General features: G+C 42.0%; 1 protein-coding gene across 1 annotated transcript in view; it reads left to right on the forward strand.

The window, feature by feature from the left end:
* The window catches only part of C1QL3 (complement C1q like 3), a 256,027-nt gene that overhangs the window by 149,973 nt on the left and 84,658 nt on the right, over positions 1-21,396 (forward strand). The gene's annotated exons all lie outside the window — the stretch shown is intronic.

A 21,396-nucleotide genomic window follows, 5' to 3' on the forward strand; every position in this document is an offset into this window, starting at 1 on the left:
CTCATCAGGTAACACAAGCATCTGCACATTTTCTAGAAATTCTCTCTCGGTCAAAGATGTATCTCTATGGTCTGAGTTATATAGGTGGCGGTGAAAGTATGTATTGTTTTGTTGATCCTCAGTTGAGGGACCACGGTTTGCAGCAGGAGGATCATGGAATAGACACAGTCCTTTCCAAACAGTTTTGGCAGGGCAATTGTACATTAAACCAGTTAGCCATGTGAATGCCTACTTGTGTAGATTACAATGAAAGGATTAGGAAGATCCCACAAGTGGAACAAGAAGTCATCTGTCTTCTTTTGTGGGATCTCGTGTGGGTTTAGATTGATGTCTGTCTGGCAGTTATTAGCAGTAGGCCAGAGGCTGCGGCCTCCTCATTGACGGGTATTTAAGTGTGGCAACGCTAGAGCTGTTGAAAGACTGGTCATGTGTTTCTGGTTAATTAAGTAAGTCCCCTCTCACCTCTGATGATGCACAACCTTTTTAAGGCAGAGACCAGTGTGGATCACCATTATCAACTCATTTATCTGATTCCTAGTAGTCCAATTACGTTAGATCTTTCATCTTTGTACAGTGCCTGCTACTTTGATTAACACTGCATCCATTTCTGTTTCTGTGATTATCCAGTCACTTTAGAGTGCCAAAGGGATAGCCAAAAAAAGCATGCCTTTGAACTGTGGTGGAGGACCTGGAGTGGCTGTAGTTTTTCACATGCAACTTCTCAGCACAATGAACATTCCCCAGGTGTTCCTTCGTCTCTGATATAAATGACTTCCAAGGATAAAACCTGGAAATATTCCTTTATGTATGTCAATACAATTTTTAGGCCATTATTCCCTGTCCCTTGTGCCATGCTTCCATGCCTACATCTATTTTCCTGTTGTTGTATCATTGTCCATTCAATCTGCAGAAAGGAACACGTATGATGCTCTGTGCTATTCTGGGTTGGGCACAGCAATAAGTCCATGCTGTAATCTTGCCCTAGTGGTAGGAGGGCCTTCATATCCGCATGGAGACCTTACACATTAGCCACCCCTCTTCTCTCTTCTGTCTGTGCCTGCTTTCCTCCCTTTTCGGGACCCAATCACTAATTTATGCCCCTAACGGTCCAACCAGCCTGGGTAATATCTTACTGACAATTACATTTTTCATCACTCCAGTGAAGGATTTTTACATTTTTTATTAAGGTCTTTCTTCTTTCAATACATTGTGCAGTTTCTTTTAAATATCAACCTTTCTAAAGATCATGTTTTGCTTAATAACAATAGTGACTCGATAATGTGCTCCTCTCAAACTATAATTCTTTTCTCACACACACCTGCATGAGCACCGCCCCTACAACAGTGTGTACGCGCAAAGCCGCCAGTCTGTTTTAGAGGGTTCGCCAGCTAATCAGCAGGCAGCCTTTTCAGATGCCAGCATCTGCTTGCAGGTCTCTGCATCCACTGTATGGCAAACCGTTTCCGTATTTGTTTTCTTACCACGTGCATGTGGTACAGTAACCACATTAAAACGGGTTGTATTTTTCAGATACTTATAGGCTGCTGTTTTGCCTCAATCCATGCACAGCAATACATACCACCCTGGGAGCGGTTCCATCTTTGCAATCTATTAGGTGACTGTACTTGCTGCCTATCTCATCAGTCACTCGACCTTTGCTTGGTGTACTCTAGCCTACACTAAATACATATTGTTTGCTCCTTTTTACAAAGCGTTTCTAGAATTTCTCACTGTAGTACTTTTTAATCTTTTTGTATTTTTAACTATGTCTCCACACTGGGTGTCTGTCAACATGTTTGCCCTTAAAAGTAATCCTAAATAAACAACAGGGGTTAGGGGCATACTAAGGGAGCCCACTCGAAGGGCAACACAGGACAGATGATTTTTAACCCTATGCCATGATTTTCCCTTTTCAGTGCCCTGACAAGTGGGAACCTTCTCAAGAAATACTCGGATTATTCCATTCCTTTTTTAAAAATAATATTTTTATTAGAATTTTTTGTAGGCACACGTATGGCATTACACAGAGTACTAATACATATGCTAATCAAGTGTTGAACAAATTATAAAAAGAAATTTATAGAAACAGTACATTGATTATGGTACAGTTTACAAAAAAGAGAAAGAAAGAACAGAAACCCTATATAACAAATTACATCGGTTTACCAAACTAAACATCTCTTAAGGGGTTAAATCAATTATGACTTTCATTTATCCTCTCTTTCCATTGATGAACTGGTTTCCATATTTTCCTTCCCAACCTCCTTGCCCTTCTTCCCTTTCTAGCATAAATGCCTTTTTCTAAATTAAAAATCCCCAGTAGCTGGGCAATCCACTGTTGTGTTACTGGAGGTATTTTGTCTAGCCAGGCTCTGGCGATCAACAATCTATACACCGCCATTGCTACAAACAAAAATTCACTATGTATCTCACCATCGAACCCTCTAACCCCTAACATAATTATAGTTGGTGTTAGCGTCACATCCAAACCAAGTGTACGACCCATAAAGTCTTCCATACCTTTCAACAAAGTTCTTAATTGAGGGCATGAAGCAAAAATATGTATGCTATCTGCTGCTGGATCGCTGCAGCGTGGACAGGTAATCCCTGTAGTTCCTCCCCACTGTGCAATGCGAGCCGGGGTGTAGTAAAGTTGGTATAAAGTTTTATAATGTTGGGATTGAAGCAGATTGATTGCAGAGCAGAGGACAGAATATCCTAATTCCAGCGAGTCCGAGAAGTATCGGCCCTGTATTCCTAATTTTCCTGCCCATTTATTTTCATATTTTTCAACATCATCCAGCTTCAACTCTACCAAGATAGCATAAAAAACTACGAATAGAACACACCCCTCCTTGTTCTATAGCTTCCAAAATACTATTTTTTAGCAAAACCAGCCTCTCCCCCTTTTTTCCTACTGAGAAAACTCCTGACCTGCAGATATTTGAAGAAACTCTGCCTGGCGATGTTAAACTTTGCCACAAGGTCGGAGAATTGTAGTAACTTTTCATCTGGGCCCAACAGATCCCCTATTTTTATGATTTCTTTTCTAGCCCATTCTGCCATAGTAGCATCAGCGAAAATTGAAGGTGGGAGGGATTTATTCCTGAAAAGTCTTGTGTATCTATTAAATCTACCCAACCCACATTTTTTTGCTACAGCTGTCCAGATGTTATGCGCCGCTAAAACAGTCCTAAACCGAGTACGTTTATAATATGAAGAGTCGGCGCAGCTTAGGAAAGCGTTCGCTGTTTCTGGGCCCAACACAATGGAGTACACCATGGTCGAAAAGGCATTAACGTTCAAATCTACACCACTCGTACCAATCAAACCCTGCATATATTGAAGAGCCGAAGCCCAATAATATAATCTAAGATCTGGAACCCCCCACTCTCCCCTTGCCCTCGGTAAGGTCATGAATTTATAAGCCCGCCTGGTCTTCCCATGTGCCCAAATAAACTTATTCAAAATTGACTCAACCTTATTAAACCAGGAGAACTCAAACATTAAGGGTATTGTTCTAAAAAAATTAAGAAATTTAGGGAGTATAAGCATTTTAATCACATTGGTGCGACCCACCAATGAAAGTCTGAGATTGTTCATTCTAACTAGATCTAAGCTTACTTTTGTCAATAAGGGGGTCATGTTCCTTTCTACCACTGTCTCAAGGTTAGCCGATATTTCAACCCCTAGATCGACTGCTGCCGGAACCACCCGTATATCATCGCAGCTAACCATTGAATTCTTAATGATTTGTGTTTTGGTACTGTTAAGCCTATAGCCTGAGATTACGCCAAATTTTTAGGCCTCCTGTTCTATTTCTCCCATTGCCATGGATGGGTCCGGGGTAATTATAGCAACGTCATCTGCATATGCCAACACATTAATATCTAAACCATTCAAGCAAAGGGGGAGAATTCTAGGGTTAGTATAAAGATATCATAAATAAGGGTCCATATAGAGTGCAAAAAGAAGAAGAGAACTCGGGCAGCCTTGCCTTGTCCCCCTTTTTATCTGTACCACAGCCGTAAGTTCTCGGTTAATTTTAATTCTTGCAGTTGGTGCCTTATATAGAACCTGGATTGCTCTAATATAACCTTCACCAAACCCAAAGTGCCTCAGTATTTCCTATAGATACCCCCAGGCGACCCTGTCGAAAGCCTTCTCGGCATCGAGAAATAGAGCTGCAACAGGGCCGCCCGAGACCTCCATGGCGTCGAAGGAAGTAATCACTGTTCTGACATGTTCTGTGGTGCCCTTCCCTGGGATAAACCCATGTTGGGCTGCGGAGACCAACTTCTCTATGACTGCCGCCAATCTTGTTGCCAAAATTTTCGAGTATAGCTTCACATCAGCGTTCATTAAAGCTATAGGTCTATATGACCCAGGGGCTGTGGGAGGTTTGCCTTTTTTCAAGATAACTATAATTTCAGTGCCTCCCCAGGAGTTTGGAATCGAAACCCCCCTCTGAGCTTGAGTGAGCATGTCTATTAACTCCAACCTGAGGGCCGCCAGAAATGTTTTATAGAACTCCACAGGGATCTGATCTGGGCCTGCAGCCTTTGATGATGGGAGGTCTGATAGGGCTGATGTTAATTCTTCTAATGTTATACTAGAATACAGTTTTTCCCTTTCAGCTACCTCTAACTCGTTCAATTGAAGATTTCCTAGATAGTCCGTAATTCTTTCGCTCATATAATTCTGAATAGTATTTCCTAAACTCTTCTCTTATGCCTGCAGGGTCTGAAATCAAATTGCCTAATCCATCTTTCATATTCTTAATATCTCCTGCAGCAATCTTCTGCCTCGTTCTAACAGCAAGAATATGCCCCACTCTCTCACTCAGCTCGCAAGCCTGTTCCTTCCTTGCCAAATAATTTTCTGCTATTTTATTAGCGATATTTTCCGCTATTTCAGCCTTTAATACCATAATTTCCAACAGCTGTTGATCCAGGGGCTTCCATTTAGAATTAACCTGCCCAGCTCTTCCTCTGCAGCTAAAAGAGAATTAACTTGTTGTTCTACCCTTTCTCTTTCCGCTTTCTGTCTAAACATTGTAAAACTAAGTGTCTTTCCCCTTATCCCTGCTTTAAACGCGTCCCATGCCTTAACACTACTGGTACTCCCCTTGTTAATCCTCCAGAACTCCCTAATCCAGATATCCATATGCCTACAATAACCCTCATCTTTTAAGAGAGCTCTCTTGAATGTCCAACTATATAATTTCCTTGTTATCCCTCTTAAGCTAACTGTCAGGATTAGGGGGTTATGGTCTGAAACCAAGCGGGCAGTTTCCTAACCTGTGAGCATGTAAGTAAGGAGTTGGAAATCAAGAAATAATCCAACCTTACCGGTATTCTGTGTGGGGCAGAAAAAAATGTGTCGCCATCCGCCTGAGGATAAAGATTAGCCCAAACATCAGACATAGCATTATGTAGTGCCATATCTACTATCGCCCTGTGCACCCTCTTCTTCCTCCCGCTATACCCCTGCCCAACTTGTAACTCAACACCAGAAGGATGGTTGATATTAAAGTCCCCTCAACATATAACGGGTTCGGGCCAGGTTGGTAGCTCTTGATCCAAGAAGTGAAATATGTCGGGATTATCGCCTGTTGAGCCGTACACAGAGACCAACGTAAACTTAGTCCCTCTAAAGCCCACCTCGATTATGACCCACCTCCCCCATATGTCCTCTTTTTTCCTAAAAACTGTACAGTCTCTACCTTTCCCTAGTATAGCTACTCCACGGGTCTTTGAACCTTGTTTTGTATATGCTAGTACATTAAAACCCAACTGTTCTAACAAATATCCCTTTCCTCCCTTCACGTGGGTTTCTTGCAGGCAGATCAGATCTGGATACATTGATTTCAGAAAGGCTGATACGCGTAATCTTTTCTGAAGATCATTTAGGCCACAGACATTCACTGTCATAATTCGGCAGGCCATTAAAAAAATCTAGAATTGGTACCAACTCTCTATTCCATTTCTCAAATTTTTCCCTTATTTCCCCCTTCCGCCAAATGAATAAGCCCTGTACCTGTACCTTCATATTGTAACTCTGTGTGTGCAACGTGCGCCCTGTTCTCCCCCTCCCCGGACCCCCCCCTCTCTACCCCTCCCCCACCCTCCCCTACAGGCAAATAGGTCACCCATGACCTATGCATGGACGCTAAGGAAGCCGCCGTCACCACCACCTCCCTACCACTATTCACGCCCCAGAGAGACCCCCTTAACTACTCCTCCTTGTACCCCAGAGCCTCCACCATATACGCCTTTGCTTTGATTTCATAAAAAAACATTTTAACCTGGCCTTTGGTAACTATTTTCAATTTGGCAGGGTACAACAAATAAGCCTCTGAACCCAAGGCCTGAATGGGGGAAATCAACTGCCTCAGTCTCCATCTGCGCTCAACTGTGGTATGGCAGAAATCCTGCCTTGCAAAAAAAGTTACATTGTTAAATGTACGTTTAGACTCTGGTTTGGCCTTATCTAATATGAGCTGTCTCAATAGAAAATTCCCAACATAGATCAACAATGCTCTGGGTCTCCCCTCTTGGGCTCCCGCTTGCCCCCTTTTAGCTACAAACGGAAAATGATGGGCCCTCTGAATCTCCGTTTCCCATTGCCAGGTTGCCAACTCTGGGAAAGCCCCTTTTAGGAGATTCACCGCAAACATTCTAGGGTCTTCCCCGTCGAGACCTTCTGCCACTCCTAAAAGTCTAATGTTATTGCGGCGCTGCCTATTTTTGTTGTCCTCCAGCTTCCAATTGACGTCTTCTCCCACCTTTTGGTGCTCTTGCTTATACGTTTTCAGATACCTCAGCTCATCTTCCCATCTGCCAGTTCTTTCCTCCACCTGTGAGACTCTCTCCACCACCTAGTCATGTCTTTTACTCATTTTCCTTAGCGAATTCTGGATTTTACGCGCTTCCTGTCTTGCTTCCCTACTTTCACTCCTAGCCTCAGACTGCATCAATTTCAACGTATTGAATAGCAAGTCCAGTGTGACCAGTGGCTGGGGTGCTTGTGTTGAACCTTGGTCCCCAATCGATGGGAGAGGGCTTTCTTGCTCCATAAATGATAAGGTGGTAGCAGAGTAGTCCCAAGCTAGTTTTTTTGAGGGGTCAGTGGTGCTGCCTGTATTGGAGAGGGCTTTCTTTTAGATAGTCGCTTCTTCTGCGTACTTCTCTGAGCCGGAGAACTACTGCCTGTATCAATACCAGTGGACTCATCTAAGCTTGCTTCATCCGAAGGCAGAGACTGGGACTGGGAGTCTACATTAACTGAAAAAAATGTATCTGGGGAGACAGCGCCATTACCAGTACCAGCTTCAACTAAAGCAGCAGACTCTTCCCCTAATTTGGAGAAACCATTTGCAAAGGTCCATGATCTCTACCCAGTCTGAAGTAGTATCTCCCTTCAATATCATCTGGCAATGTGATTCTGCCCCTGCGGCTACTCCAGCAAAACTCCCGCTTTGTCCGCTTTCACCGAGCAGCCCAGTATATATAGATATGCTATCAGGCCGCCCCTTACTCCCACTTGCCTTTTCAGCCGGCTTCTTGTCCGTTTTAGTTGTTTTAGCAGTCTCATCCTGCATTTCCTCCGAGATCAGATCGGGCGCTTGCTCTAACCTCCGTGGCGTTGCTGTTGCAGGCAATGTTTCTGACGGCTTCGTCTTCACCGGTCTTCCAGGTTGCCTAGCAACCACTGCAGCCGCTGCTCCAGCTTCGACGTCCATGGCGGCGCTGCGATCGTCTCCAACACCCAGACACTCTGCATCATTGCTGCTTACCCCGCTGCCAACAGGTATGTTAGCGAAGCTTTCTGCAACTGTAGGTTGTCGCAAAACACCCTCCTTCGGCTTGAGCTTGCTGATAGCTCCCAGTTCCTTCGAGGTAGCAACGGCATTGTCAGGGCCGTTTTTTTTGCCAAAATTCTCTTGTAGCCAGCGGTCCCTTTCTGCAAACCGCTTGTAGGATTTCTCTGGTCCGTTTTGCTTTTCTCTTTAAGGGTCGGATCTCTGGGCGTCTGTGTCTTTGGTACCCCCTTTCCATCTTTCACCTCGCTCCCTTTTAATATACGGGGAGGCATCCTAAGCCAGGTTTTCAAAATCAACCCGGCAACACCAGCCACCTTCCTCCGTGTACGGGACAGTACTTGCTTTAGCAGAATTCTGCTGGGGTGATTTTTCAGTATTCCTTCATCTGCTCTCAGGTCCGTGAAAATTTGAGAATTGTAGTACCCGAACACCGCAGCGTATAAGGGGGGTTCCACCATTTAGAACCACGGTAGGGAGGAGGAAAGAGTGCGACTCACTCACTGCATACCACTAGCGGCCATCTTGCCTCGGATTATTCCATTCCTGATGTGTTTATTATCCCTTTTCTTGATTTTTTACATTTGCCCATTGCATCCTCAATATTAAGTCTTCATGTGGCTCTTGTTTTACTGAGTTTGCTTCCTTTTTGGTCCTGATAAATCTAATCAAAATCTTTCGTTAGAGTTGAACCGTTGACATCTACACCAGCAGACTGATTTCATATATGTGAATATTTGTAAGCTACTTTAATTTTGAGTCATGTTAAAGGAATATTTGTACATCAGTCTCTTGCATTCTGCATATGCTTGTTTACTAGCACCTGACAACCTTTTTCCATATTTACCACTATTCGTTAGAATGCAATACCTGACGTAGTATTGATAAAGGTCAGCAGTGAATACATCTATTTTCATATTTTTTTTAAAGATTTTATTTTCAAAAGCATTTTGTTTTCTGTTTATAACTTGCCTTGGAATTATAGAGTCATTCTCCTTCTGAGGGGACCACTGTCTTTGTTGTTTTCATGTAACCACCCCGGTTTACAGGAATACAGGCTGCCCCACAATAGTTTGCATGAGGAGGGCCATTGTCAACTCTATTTGGAGGACACTTTGAAGAAGAAATGGAAGGATTCTTTGGAGTAGCGAGAACAGCAGATGGGCACCCTTTGACACGTCATTGATCTGGGGCAAACCTAAGGTCCTTTCATGGAGGAGGGTTCTAGGATATGAAAAGGGGTTTAGAAGGCTGTAAACCTTTCAAGGGCTAGTAAGTAAATATATAGATTTGCCCAGGACAAACATTTCTGTCCTTGGCACCTTTCATGAATAGAAAACGAATTTCATCCAGTGGAATGCGTGGACCAGATTAGGTGCAATATTGGGAAAATACGCAAGGTAAATTATTGCTGGGCGAGTTTGGGCATCATCAGCATATATTTGAAAGTCACCCTGCTATCACTCAAGAGCTAGGCCAGAGGACACACATTATGTTGAACATTAAATAAGATAAGGTATGCATTTACAGAGTGTATGATGTAGTGCATATTGTCATAAACCTGGTGCCCTGCTTCACTTGCCTGGTCATAGATACTGTCTCCAAGTAAACGTCTGGCTTATTTCTGTGAATGAAATAGATATTTCTAAAAGGGAACTTTCTCTATGGACGGCATTAGACGCCTTTCACCTACAAGGATTGCGTAACATTCTTACAAAAAGTGAGCAAACCAAATATTTTTCTTTATTTGTATAAAGAAAGTAGGAATTATATTGATACTTGTACATGTAAAAAGTTACGCACACAAATACTGCAAATGTAGGAATATAACCAATTTTAATATATCTCACGTAATCAAACTGAGGGCAGTAGGCCCACTACCAAACTAGTGTCGACTTGACCTGAGCAGACTACAGAAGAGCTGATCAAAATATATTTAAAAAAAAGTATTGCATAATTTTTCGACTGCACATCCTCGGTTTTGGGAAATCCCTATGCACACAGGCATCCTGTCTGAAAACACTCTTCAAACTAATAGGATAATTATAACATTTCATGATATTAAGTTTCAATTCATTTACATATTCATTTGATAATAAAAATATGGTCACTCAGTCTGTAATCCCCTCTGATTTTGGTGCAATACGTATACGGTGTCCTCCTTACCTTAGCATACAACTGCCACTATATTCTTGTAATAAAAACGCAGTAGTACATGTATTCTTCATTGACACTCCAGCTAATATATTCTGATATCATATCTGATACACTCTCTTATATATCCTATACTTGCCTCATTTGTAAGATCACCTCCCAATACATTTTCACACTTTTCATGCATAGGTGTTTTTGAACGGTTACATTCAATGAAAGCACGTGCTTCTGCATTCATTACAAGGCCATTTAAAGGGAATTCGTGTTGCCCTTTGTACCAATGTTTTGGCTTGTATTTCTTCAGGAAAAATGCTGTGTAAAGTGCTTGTTACATTATTAAATTATAAATGTTTTATCAACCAGATAAATGCAGACCCTTTGCTTCTGTAAAGATAAAAACAACATTTCTATATTTTAGCCTAATTCAGGGTCCTTTTGTCATTAGAATGTGGGGGCATATGTATGAGATTGCCTTTTTCCGAGTCCTTAATAGCGATTTTTAGCGAATCGCTATTATGGACTCGCAAAATGCTATGTACGTAGGAATCGCAATAATAATTGCGATTCCAACATATTCCTTAATTGCAAATTGCGTTTTGCAATTAAGGAATACCTTCCCATTCATTCCTATGGGCCTAAAGGCCCTTAGGAATGAATGGGAAGACATTCACAATTTGCAAGTACCCATTAGGTATTCGCAAATTGTGAATGCAATTTCAAGGGCGCAATGTTGTCAAAAGGACACCCTGTAGCACCCCTGAAATATCTATGTGTGCGCATGTGGCGCACATATATTCCCTAAGGGCATGTATGTGCGGCAAATGGCACTTTGAAAAATGCAAAAAAGTGCATTTTTCAAAGGTATTGCAAATTACAAACCAACCTGAAGTTGGTGGTAATTTGCGATTTCTTACGTCAAAATTGCACAACCTTAGTGCTTCCTACATTGCATTTAAGGAATTGCAATTTGCGATTCCTTAAATGCATTCGTAAAATAAGGAATCACACATTTTGCAATTCCCTATTTTGCGGGGGCCTTTTGGGATGTTAAATCTCAAAAGGCTTGTTTCTGTTTGCAAATGGGCTGATTCTGAGAATCGGCCCGTTTGCGAACGGTAAATGGGCTTGATACATATGCCCATGATGTATTATTCTAGAGTGTAGCCTTCCAACATTAGACTATATTATTTGAAAAGATCCCATTTGAAAGGAGACTAGTTAACAAGGAGTGATTTTATGTGTATCAGTTCAGATCCCAAAAACTCCACACAGAGATTTTAAGTCACAATCTCTTGAGACGTTGTCATTACACAATTAGTGGTTCGGAGAACATTTTCCAGAATAACATCCTGGCCGTAAGGTAACGTTGCCTCCAGAGCATTATTAGCTGCTAACCATTTATATATATATATCTACAAGTCATTGCCTTTCCCAGAGCCTCTGTCCGGTCCAGATGTCTATTAATTCTTATTTTCAGGATATTGTTTTACTGCCATAGCACTTTACAGAACCCTAGAACAGATATTTATTCACCTTGTATTTATTTAATGAAAAAACAATCCTAATGAACAGGTTCCTGCCTTAGATGACCATTGGTCTACTGTGTTCTACCTCTAGCAGTCAACTGAACCATAGCAGCCATGCAAAGCATGATGTTCAGAGGGCTGTCAGAGAAGAGGTGATTTTATGCCATTCTCCAGTCTCAGAAAGATGTCTAAACTGTATTATAGGAGTAAAGTAATAAAGGAAGAGGCATTCTGAAGACAAAAGCATTGAGCATCTAAAATTTCACCCCATATGTTCAGAGAGGTTTTTTTGGTCCTAAGGTTTTTGAACAATGCTACAGCACTATAAGATTTAGCAATGTCCATTCCTCAAGGTCTTGATGCACAAGTTTAACACCCAGATAACAATGGTGCCAGCTATCTCAATTTGAGCACAAAATCCCATTCACTTCCCAAATGGATTTTAAATCGGGATGTAAATCGCAGTTGCTTGTTTCTGCGATTTGTAGCAGGCAAAACGTTGCACAAATCGATTGAGAAGATAGGGCACATATGCTTTTTGTGCATAATGCATTGGGGATTAATATGTATAATGGGTACGTCATTCTTTATACGAGGATGTTAAACTCATAATCAGGTGCAAATAGAGTACCCACTAATTTGCGAGCCTATGCCTTGAACCATTAGGATTAAAACAATTACTGTTGTTCAATTTAGCTCTCTAAAGTTCATATAAAAATTTAAACCAGCATTTGGTTTTTACACTCTATTCAATAATAAGCTAAAATATTAATTTTGTCCACCATGGGCATATCCCTGAGCCTCTTGTAAAGATACAATATATCAAAGCAATGGGGAAGCAAATGTACAACTTTTCCTCTTGCCCTCGAAATAATGGATGCACCAGCAGCCATCCTGCCACTTGTGGCCACTCTGTATCTGGTGCCTGGTTGGGTAATCTCAAAACACTGGTATGTCGACAATTCACCAACATCTATGGAAGTGTGGAAGCCTTTGTGCATTATTGAAAATTGTGCATTATTAATCATGTAATAAGGTTACCCAATGTTATCCTATGGGAGAGGTAGGTCATGAAGTAGTGAAGAACACATTTAGGAATTTTTCACTACAAGGACATGTCAAACAAAACTATATGTCCAATTTTTAAATACACTGCACTAGGCCTTCTGGGTTGTTCAGAGTCTACCCTAAAGGTAACCTATATGTATTAAAAAGGAAGGTTTGGGCCTGGCAAAGATTAATTTTGATAGGTTGAAATGGCAGTTTAAAACTGTACACACCGGCTGTAATGGCAGGCTTGAGACATGTTTGCAGGACTACTTAAGGGAGTGACACCTTTTGTGCTGCAGGGCCACTAGTAGCATTTACTTTCTAGGCCCTGTGTAGTACCACTTTACCCAGGATTTACAAGAACATTGAATATGACAATTGGGTTTAAGCCACTTTTACCAGCTAGCAGTGGTAAGGTGCACAGGGTCCTAAGTCCATCAAAATGAGATCAGCAAGAATAGGAGGGGTGAAGGCAAAACGTTTAGGCAAATACCATCCTAAGGCAGACAGGTTAAACAATATGGCTTGTTAATTTGCATATATTTGGCTTATGCTTATTATGCCTCAGCTAGGCCTTGACGCTATCTTGTTCAAAATGGATACCTCATCCTGTTTGTGCTATGTTTATTATTTCTGCTGCACATATTCAGGCACATCATGTTTGTTTATTTCCTATTGACGCTGTCCACAAAAACTTTCTGGCATGGGGTCAGTTTTGTAACTTTCTTCGAGGTCTTACTGCTTGCACGCAGTATTACAATAATTCATGATGGTTAGAGAGAGGTGTGACACAGTGGCCTGCGCAGCTGACTCTGGAGCGTGGGGATCATGGTTTGGCACCGGCAGCAGCTCAGCTTAGCATCATGTGACTCTGGGCAATAGCTCACTTAATCTCCCTGACGGCTCCCCAGTGCCTGGATGCCCTATGGGGTGATATGTTTGCGCTTTACAAATGTGGTATTAAAGGTTCACTGTTGTTTATGTAACTAGTTTGTTCTGACATCTTTGAATGACATTCGGTCAAAGGGGGCTGAATCAATATTCTTGTAGTGGGATAGTGCTTGGGTGGTAAGGCTATATGATGCGTATTAATTCACTGTTTTAACTTGTTTAACTTGTATTTCCTTTGCTCACACTATGATGAATCTCATGTTTGCCTATGAGAACATTTTCTATCTAAACCCTCAAATTTGGGGGTGAGTCAGATGAATTCTGGGTCTTACTAAGGATGTTGTCCAATTTCTTACAGATTTTTCTCCTCATTTAGGGCCAGGAATATTTTAGATGTTGTCTATTATTCAGTATTGTCTTGTTAAAGAGAGCCTTCATGGCAATGATTTATGCATCTGCATTTTAATTATCCTGTATTGTACCTTTTCTCTAACTTTCTCATTCGACTCTAGAACTTGCTTACTGAGTCAGCCTTTACTTGTTGTACTGTATTTTGTTATGTTGTTTTGCAACTTATCTTGGGACACATTGCCTCTTTAAATTGACTTTTAACACTGTCCCCGATCCACCGAACCATGAGCATGCTATTGAGGTGTTTTTTGGGGTGTAAGATTTAGGGGTACCCTGTGCCCACATGTATGGAATGAAAATTCAGATAATAGCAAATGTCAACACAAGGCTCACAGATAAGAGATGAACCTAGCAACAGTGCTTTAAGGAAACATGCTGGTCTTTAATCAAAGAACATGTTTCAGTGTTCTCAGGGGCATATTTGCAATATTTTGGCATAGGGCAGAATCACAAGCCTTCTAGCTTTGCTGCCCTATGCCAAAAGAAAGCGGCAGGAATGCGCTGTAACTACACCTGGCAAGCAAACTGCAGCAGAGCTCCAGCACACGCACCCTTGCACCATGGTACAAGGGTGTCTCTGTTGTTGGTTCAATTGTTTTTGTGCCGGTAGGCTTAGGGGAGAGGATGTGGCTTATGGCTAGAGCAGTCGACCTCGAAGCTGGGGAACCAGCTTCGAGTCTCGGCAGGGACGTTCACCATCCTGTGATTCTGGGTAAATCACTTAATCTCCTCGTGCCCAATAAAAAATGAATGTGTCTGTCTGTAATGCACCTTGTGCCCATGTAAAGCACTCTGATATGTTCGGGTCAAGTTTGCGCTATGTAAAACTCTGGGGAAAAAAAGGAGGCGTTTTCCTTGTTCTATGTGTGCTGCAGAATGCAGCACACATGGAAGAAGGAAAAATAAGAGAAACATACATTTCTCCTCATTATGACTGCTTTGAGAAAGCATTAGTTAGATTTACGCTATGTTGTAAATCTGGAGCAGTGTCAAAAAACATGGGTGTTGTGTGGGAGCACCCACAGCGCAACCAAGGGAACACCCCTTCCACGCAAAGTAAAAACATTGCCTTACTCCATATTTACAAAGTCATAAAAAGCAACGCAGAGTGGCTTTGCGTGGCCTTGTAAATATGGGCTGGCACACTGCGCCCCCCGGAGCATCACAAAATTGATGTTCCAGTGTTGTCAAAGTGCCACAGAGGCATTGTAAACATGCCACTCAGTGAGTCATATGGGTAACTTACTAGTCAGAGTTATATTACAACAAAATAACTCACATTTTGGTTACAGATAAAGTTGAATGACTTACATGTTCCCCTATATCTTGCAAAAATCCTCCATCACACATGCCCTTGCACCAGAACAACCGCTTGAAATCAGGCATTCTAAAACAGACGTGAGAATTAATTAAGCAAGGTTTAATAATCGATAAGGATGATTATTCAGAACACATCAGGCCCATGGACATGGTTATAGATGTTCCTGCAAGATGACAAGATCACTGAATAAAATGGCCAATCTCAGAACAGGAAACTGAGCCTGGAGATGAAAGCTACCTACAAGTGTTTGTAATGTAGAACTAGACAAGCTTAAAAAACGGGCCATAGCAAATAAAATAAGCAGCACAGAGAAAAGAACCTACACAACACACATACAAACGTATTTTGCAGACCTGCAAGTAAAGTAAAAAGGGCCTCCTGTATTAAGTCCATTGGTAGCATTTGGATTTGAGCTGCCAATCTCTTAAATACACGTATTTAATTATATAAATTGGAAGTCCTGAAAATCCCTCCTCAATAGTTCTGCGCAAGTAATACAAACATAAAGCAGAGAAAGTTTTTTAAATCTACCTTGACGTGCACCACAGGTTCATTGTTGAAGCCAAATGGACCAAATGGGAATTTGAATACCATACCAGCCCCCATTTCCTCCAGGGAGCTAATTCAGTGTCTAAGCTCAGAACATTGCAAACATGGAACACTTGCATACTCCTTGTACAGGAAATTAGCAATAGCACCCCCATGCTTTTTAGAACAATGCAGAAACTAAAGAGTGAATATAATGGTTATTGCTAAACCATGTGTTCATCAAATCTGGTATTCATTCACATCACAGCAATTCTGGCTGGGCAGGGAAACCAGACAGGGGTTCCACTCTCGCCGTTGATATTTGCCTTAGTGTTGGAACCCATGGCGGTATGGGTCTGGGGTGACCCTTGAAAGGGGGATTGAAATGGACTGAGTAGCACGAAGACAGGATATCTCTATACGCAGATGATATTTTGTTATAAATGACGTCCCCTGCATCCTCAATCCACAGTATCCTTCATATTTTCCACATCTTCGGAAACCACTCGGGATACACAATAAATTTGTCAAAGTCTCAATTATTTCCAATACATGACCCTAGGCCCAGATTGCCGACAAGCTCCGACATACCCATTGCAACAAGCGGACTTCATTATTTAGGGATATTTATAACGATGGATCCGGCAAAATGTTACGGAACCAATTTGCTGGGCCTCTGAAACGCCTATGAACCGACTGGTTGGGCACTGGTGTGGCCTCCATCTGAGTCTGCTGGGTAGGGCTGCTCTCTTTAAAATGCTATCGTTGCCACGTTTCCTCTACCTACTGCAGAATACCCCCTATAGAGTCCCAGAGTCCTAGTTTTCTAACATTGATAGCGGAGTGCGTACATTAATATGGGTTGGACGAGCACCACGTATTGCGATGCAGAAGCTAACAGCAGGATGATATGATGGCGAGATTGCATTGCCAGATCTTAAACTTTATGACTGGGCATCGCAATTGACAGTTATTAAACGTTGGGTGTACGGCTCACAGGATGAGCCGAGCCTCCACACGGATAGGTGTCTGATGGGACCGGGAGGATACCAAAGAGCATTATACACAAATCCCAAATTTCTAGGCACAAGGGGACCCACAGCCCAAACAGCAGAAATTTGGCAGACAGTCAATAAAAAACTCGGCAAGGATAAAAAAAAACACGTTAGCAACCCCCCTCTGGGAGCCCGAGCAGTTGGACCTATTGAGTACCTGCCCCACGTTCGATAAATGAAACTTAATAGGCATCTCATCATTAGGAACTATGTGGAGTAAAAAAGGATTGGTTGAATTCGCAGACCTCCAGAAGGAATATCAGCTTGCACAGTCCGAAACCTTTAGATACCTGCAAATCCGCCATGCCCTTAAAGTAGCAATACCTGAGGGAGGCCCACTGCCCGAGGCATCTCCTCTCGAAGACAGGTTGAAAGCAGATCCCATGCCCAAGAAAGCCATTTCCCTAACATATAAAAAAACTGATTAACAATTGGCCGGATCAATTGACAGGATTACGGCAGCTATGGGAGGCAGATTTGGGCGTATTAGAAGATGACGATTAGCGCAACGCTTTGGCTTCCCCCAAGAAAATAACCATCCCCATGAGACTGAGGCTGATCCAGCTCAAGACCCTACACCGAGTCTATCTGGCTACGCGTGTCCTAGTAAAGATGGGAAGGAGGGAGGATACTCACAGTCCCAGGTGATGAGCCCTGGAGGGTACCTTCTTCAACACAATATGGGAATGCCCAATCATTTAAACATACTGAGTGGCGGTCACAACACAAATGGAGAACGCAGGGGGAAAAAGCTGAAGCCCACTACAAAACTCTGCCTATTAAATATAAGGGAAGCCATGGACTTAACTCAAACAGAACAATCATGGACTTTGCTGGGATGGACACTAACTAAATATAATATAGCACAAAAATGGGGAATTGCGGAACCATCGCTGCTACGGGGATGGGTGAGTGATATGGATAGAGCTATGATAGCAGAGAAGGATGTGTTCAAGAATAGAGGGTGCTCCAAAAAATGGGATAAAAAGTGGGCGGCATGGAATAAAATCAGAGCTGGGATTTCTGTTCCCCACGGTTGAACTATGCGAGGGGGTGAGGGGCATCAGTACCTGGAACATGAGGAGGGTTAGGGATACGACAATAAATTATGGTCAAAAGGGCTGTTTTGCATAAGGAATGTACTCACATTATGACTAGACTTTATCAAGTGGCTAACTGTACTGCTGTGATTTTGTTACTTTGTTTAATAAAAAAAGTTTTATAAAAAATAAATCTGGTCTTCATTACCTGAATGTATTCCCTTATTATGATCTCTTCTGTATAGCACAGAAAGTTATTGCAGAGTTGATGAAAATACTCATAATACAGAAAGTGAAGTTGATACAGCACAGCTATGCATACTAGGAATAGTTCCTGATTTTTTAGCCAAATAAACCCAGTTACATCTTGATGCACATAATATTCAGAATGCAAACAATCTGGTTTCTCCGAGCTTGAATGAAATCCAACGAGATGCCTTTTTTGATGAATTGCATTTGTTTTTACTGTAGAGTTGTATGCACTTAAATTGTTTGCCTACCTAGTCACACATGCAAAAGGAGCCAGTACTATCCAGCGACAGCTGCCTCGTTGCTTTTTGGTCCTTTTTACTAAAACTTCGCTTCACTTCCAAAGGATTAGCTGCCACAACAACAGCATGATATTATTAGCATGTTCTATGATTATGACGGACGTGACTCCATGCAGCCTGCCAAATGTGAGTTTATTCAAGCATTTGTTCATACACGTGACACCACACCGCCTTTCTTGAAAACCAGGAAGAACATATTTGTTTGAGGCAAGCTATTACTGATGAAAATAGCTTAGTTAAACTCTGTAATGTCTATAACGACGTAATAAAAAATAACATCTGATCAGTTCATTTAAAAATAATATTATGCAGAAATGTTTTATGTGCAGAGGATAAGGTCTCCAGAACATACATCACAATGGCTCTTATTTTTCAAGGGAAGAAAATGAACAATGCCAAAGTCTCATTTAAGAGGTTTAGAGTTGGAATGGATGGGACGATCGAATGCTCGAGCATACACACAAGAGTAGACCAGGTCTGAAGGTGGTGTGTGCCTGGACAAGTGCAAGCGAGAACACAAGGACACAGGTGCAGATGAACTAAAAGGTTAAGTAGTCACACAGGTCTGAATAAATCCCATCAGACCACCCAGTTGGTGGAACTTCATCATGCGGGAGTTGTTAATTATTCAGGACCATACCTGACCATATTAGTGTCAGGATAACATAGAGCGTCTATGTCAATCATTCCTCTACTCAGTAGTGTTCACAAAGTGCAGTGCTCAAAATTAAAAGTGATGGCTAAAATCGATTACTTAGACTCCAAGAGTATTCAAATAAGAGATCTAGGTATCAAAAATTATAAAAACACGCCAAATAGTTGCAACAGATACTATCATGAGGGCGCAAAGTAAGGGGGTCGACATGTTTCAGCCGTAAGGGGTATTACCCCGGCTTTCTTCAGGACCTATTTTGCAAAGATATCACTACCACTAGCATTGCTTAAATATGAGGAATAGTAAAAAAATGCGCTCAAATAAGTCACATATCTACCAGGAACTTTATGTTCTCCATTGTTCGCTGGAGGAAGGGAGACAAGACTTCTTCCTGTCAGGAGGTAAAAACAGTGCAACAAAACAGAATAATGTCACCTGCATGTATCCAAGCGAATACACAAACACAGCACAGAACAACACACCTGCGTGAACAATTTCTATTCCGCATTATAAAAAAAGGGGCATAGTAGCTACATCACATAGAGGCATTTCCTCTTAGTGATACTCACCCAACTTTGTGTGGGTGATGACCTCACCTCACCCGGCGACCGCTCGGGAGAATGAGGCCCCGCTCTGTAGTGTAGAAAAAAGGCATAATAAGTGCACATCATCTTATATGCCCAGCCACATGAACTCTACACAGAACCCAACAATCGTGTGATAGAAACCCAAAAAATCCGACCACAAAAATGTCTACACAGAAGTTAGAATTGACATAATTAACAAAACTCTGAATACTCAAAAGTGTGGCAGGATCGCCACACAGGTCCCATTATGTACCCATGGGTTGCCATTGGTCAGGCACTCTACTAATAACACGTAGTTACAGGTGAAGTCATAACATAAATTCCAGACCAGAAGTTTTGAGAGATGTCTATAAGCATTGGATCTTAGATTGCAGTGTCTAAAAACTGCCAATGGATAAAAAGCATGGTAGGAGCACTGTAACCGCAATATGTGCCATTAATCACGCGGGAACTACTTCCGCGCCCAAACGCCCCCTTGGTAGGACTCAGCTGTACCAAGATTAACCACAGGATTCCCAGAAGAGGGCGTCTCTCGTGGAGAACGCCGCAGAGACACCACCACGCCGGGTACAAGGACCAGTATAATCGGACGCGCATAGGCTGCGCCGGGTACAGGGACCAGTCTGGTATGACGCGCATGAGCAAAACGGGAGACGTTGGTCTCCAGCGCATGCGCTATGGACAAGGGTGCACAGCCCTAGGGCTGCATTCACACAACCATCGTCCCTCTAGGGGCCCGCCAAATTTAAGATTTACCTGACCAATCACTTCATTGCTGTGCTGTTGGGATACCTGATTAGACTAGTAAGTTGACGAAAGTGCTGCCAATACCGGATAGAATGAGGGAGAGAAGTTATTTGGGCCACAGCCAATATTCCCTCTTCAAAAGATGAAATTAGAGTGGAACTTAAACATGTTTGGGGTGGTGTTCCAAATGATTTTCTTAAAATTCGGAAAGTTAACCCGAAAAGGGTATTTGCCATGAATTAGGATGAGTGCCAGAACATAATGCTGGTTCATAAAGAATGCACTGGTGTGTTTTGAATAAGAATGTGTGCATTGAAGGAAATTAAGAATAATCACTGTAAAAGCGAGAACTCAAATCTGCAAAACACATTACATCTTGGAGAGGTGTGACATTTGGTAAGGAGTTAGCGTCGCAATACACTTCTAGCAGAGCATTTGAACCGATAATGTTTGAATTAGGGAGCGTCGCATAACTTTCTGCTGCATCTGAAAGTGCTTCCTGAGAATGGTCGGGAGGGTTCCTCATAGTACAAATTGCAGCATTAATGAAACAGTGCACATGGTGAGGCAAGTGGAACGATGGAGGCTAATATTTAGGAGTACAGGATTAACTTTGACTCCGATCTGGAGGTAGTTCTTGGAGTTTCCTTGCGTCTTATAAGCAGTTGCCATAATTGTTGCCCGGGCTTGATGATGATCAAGGTATTTAGAATGGTTTGTGCCAACCTGAAAAATGAAAAGTATCAAAGTTAGAGCATTGTCTGAGGAAAAATTAGCTTCAAATGTTTGATTTAAAGTTCCAGACTGTGCAACATTACTCGAAAGCAATGGTGCTATGAGTCTGGCCTGTGATTCCTCTATGTCTGTTATCAGCTCATCACCTTTCTGACTGCTATCGAACGGATGGATGTGTCATCGGTATCTGTATCTTAAGTTTCCATTTCAGGGATTTTGAGCATTTGGAAGAGGTTTTGGTGCTTTTATTTTGCTCACAAGAAAGTGTCACTCATAGTAGTTGAATGTCACTCATAATTACACTGAAATTATGGAAATGTCAC

Source organism: Lissotriton vulgaris, chromosome 10 (genome assembly GCF_964263255.1).
Source record: "Lissotriton vulgaris chromosome 10, aLisVul1.2, whole genome shotgun sequence".
NCBI classification, from domain to species: domain Eukaryota; kingdom Metazoa; phylum Chordata; class Amphibia; order Caudata; family Salamandridae; genus Lissotriton; species Lissotriton vulgaris.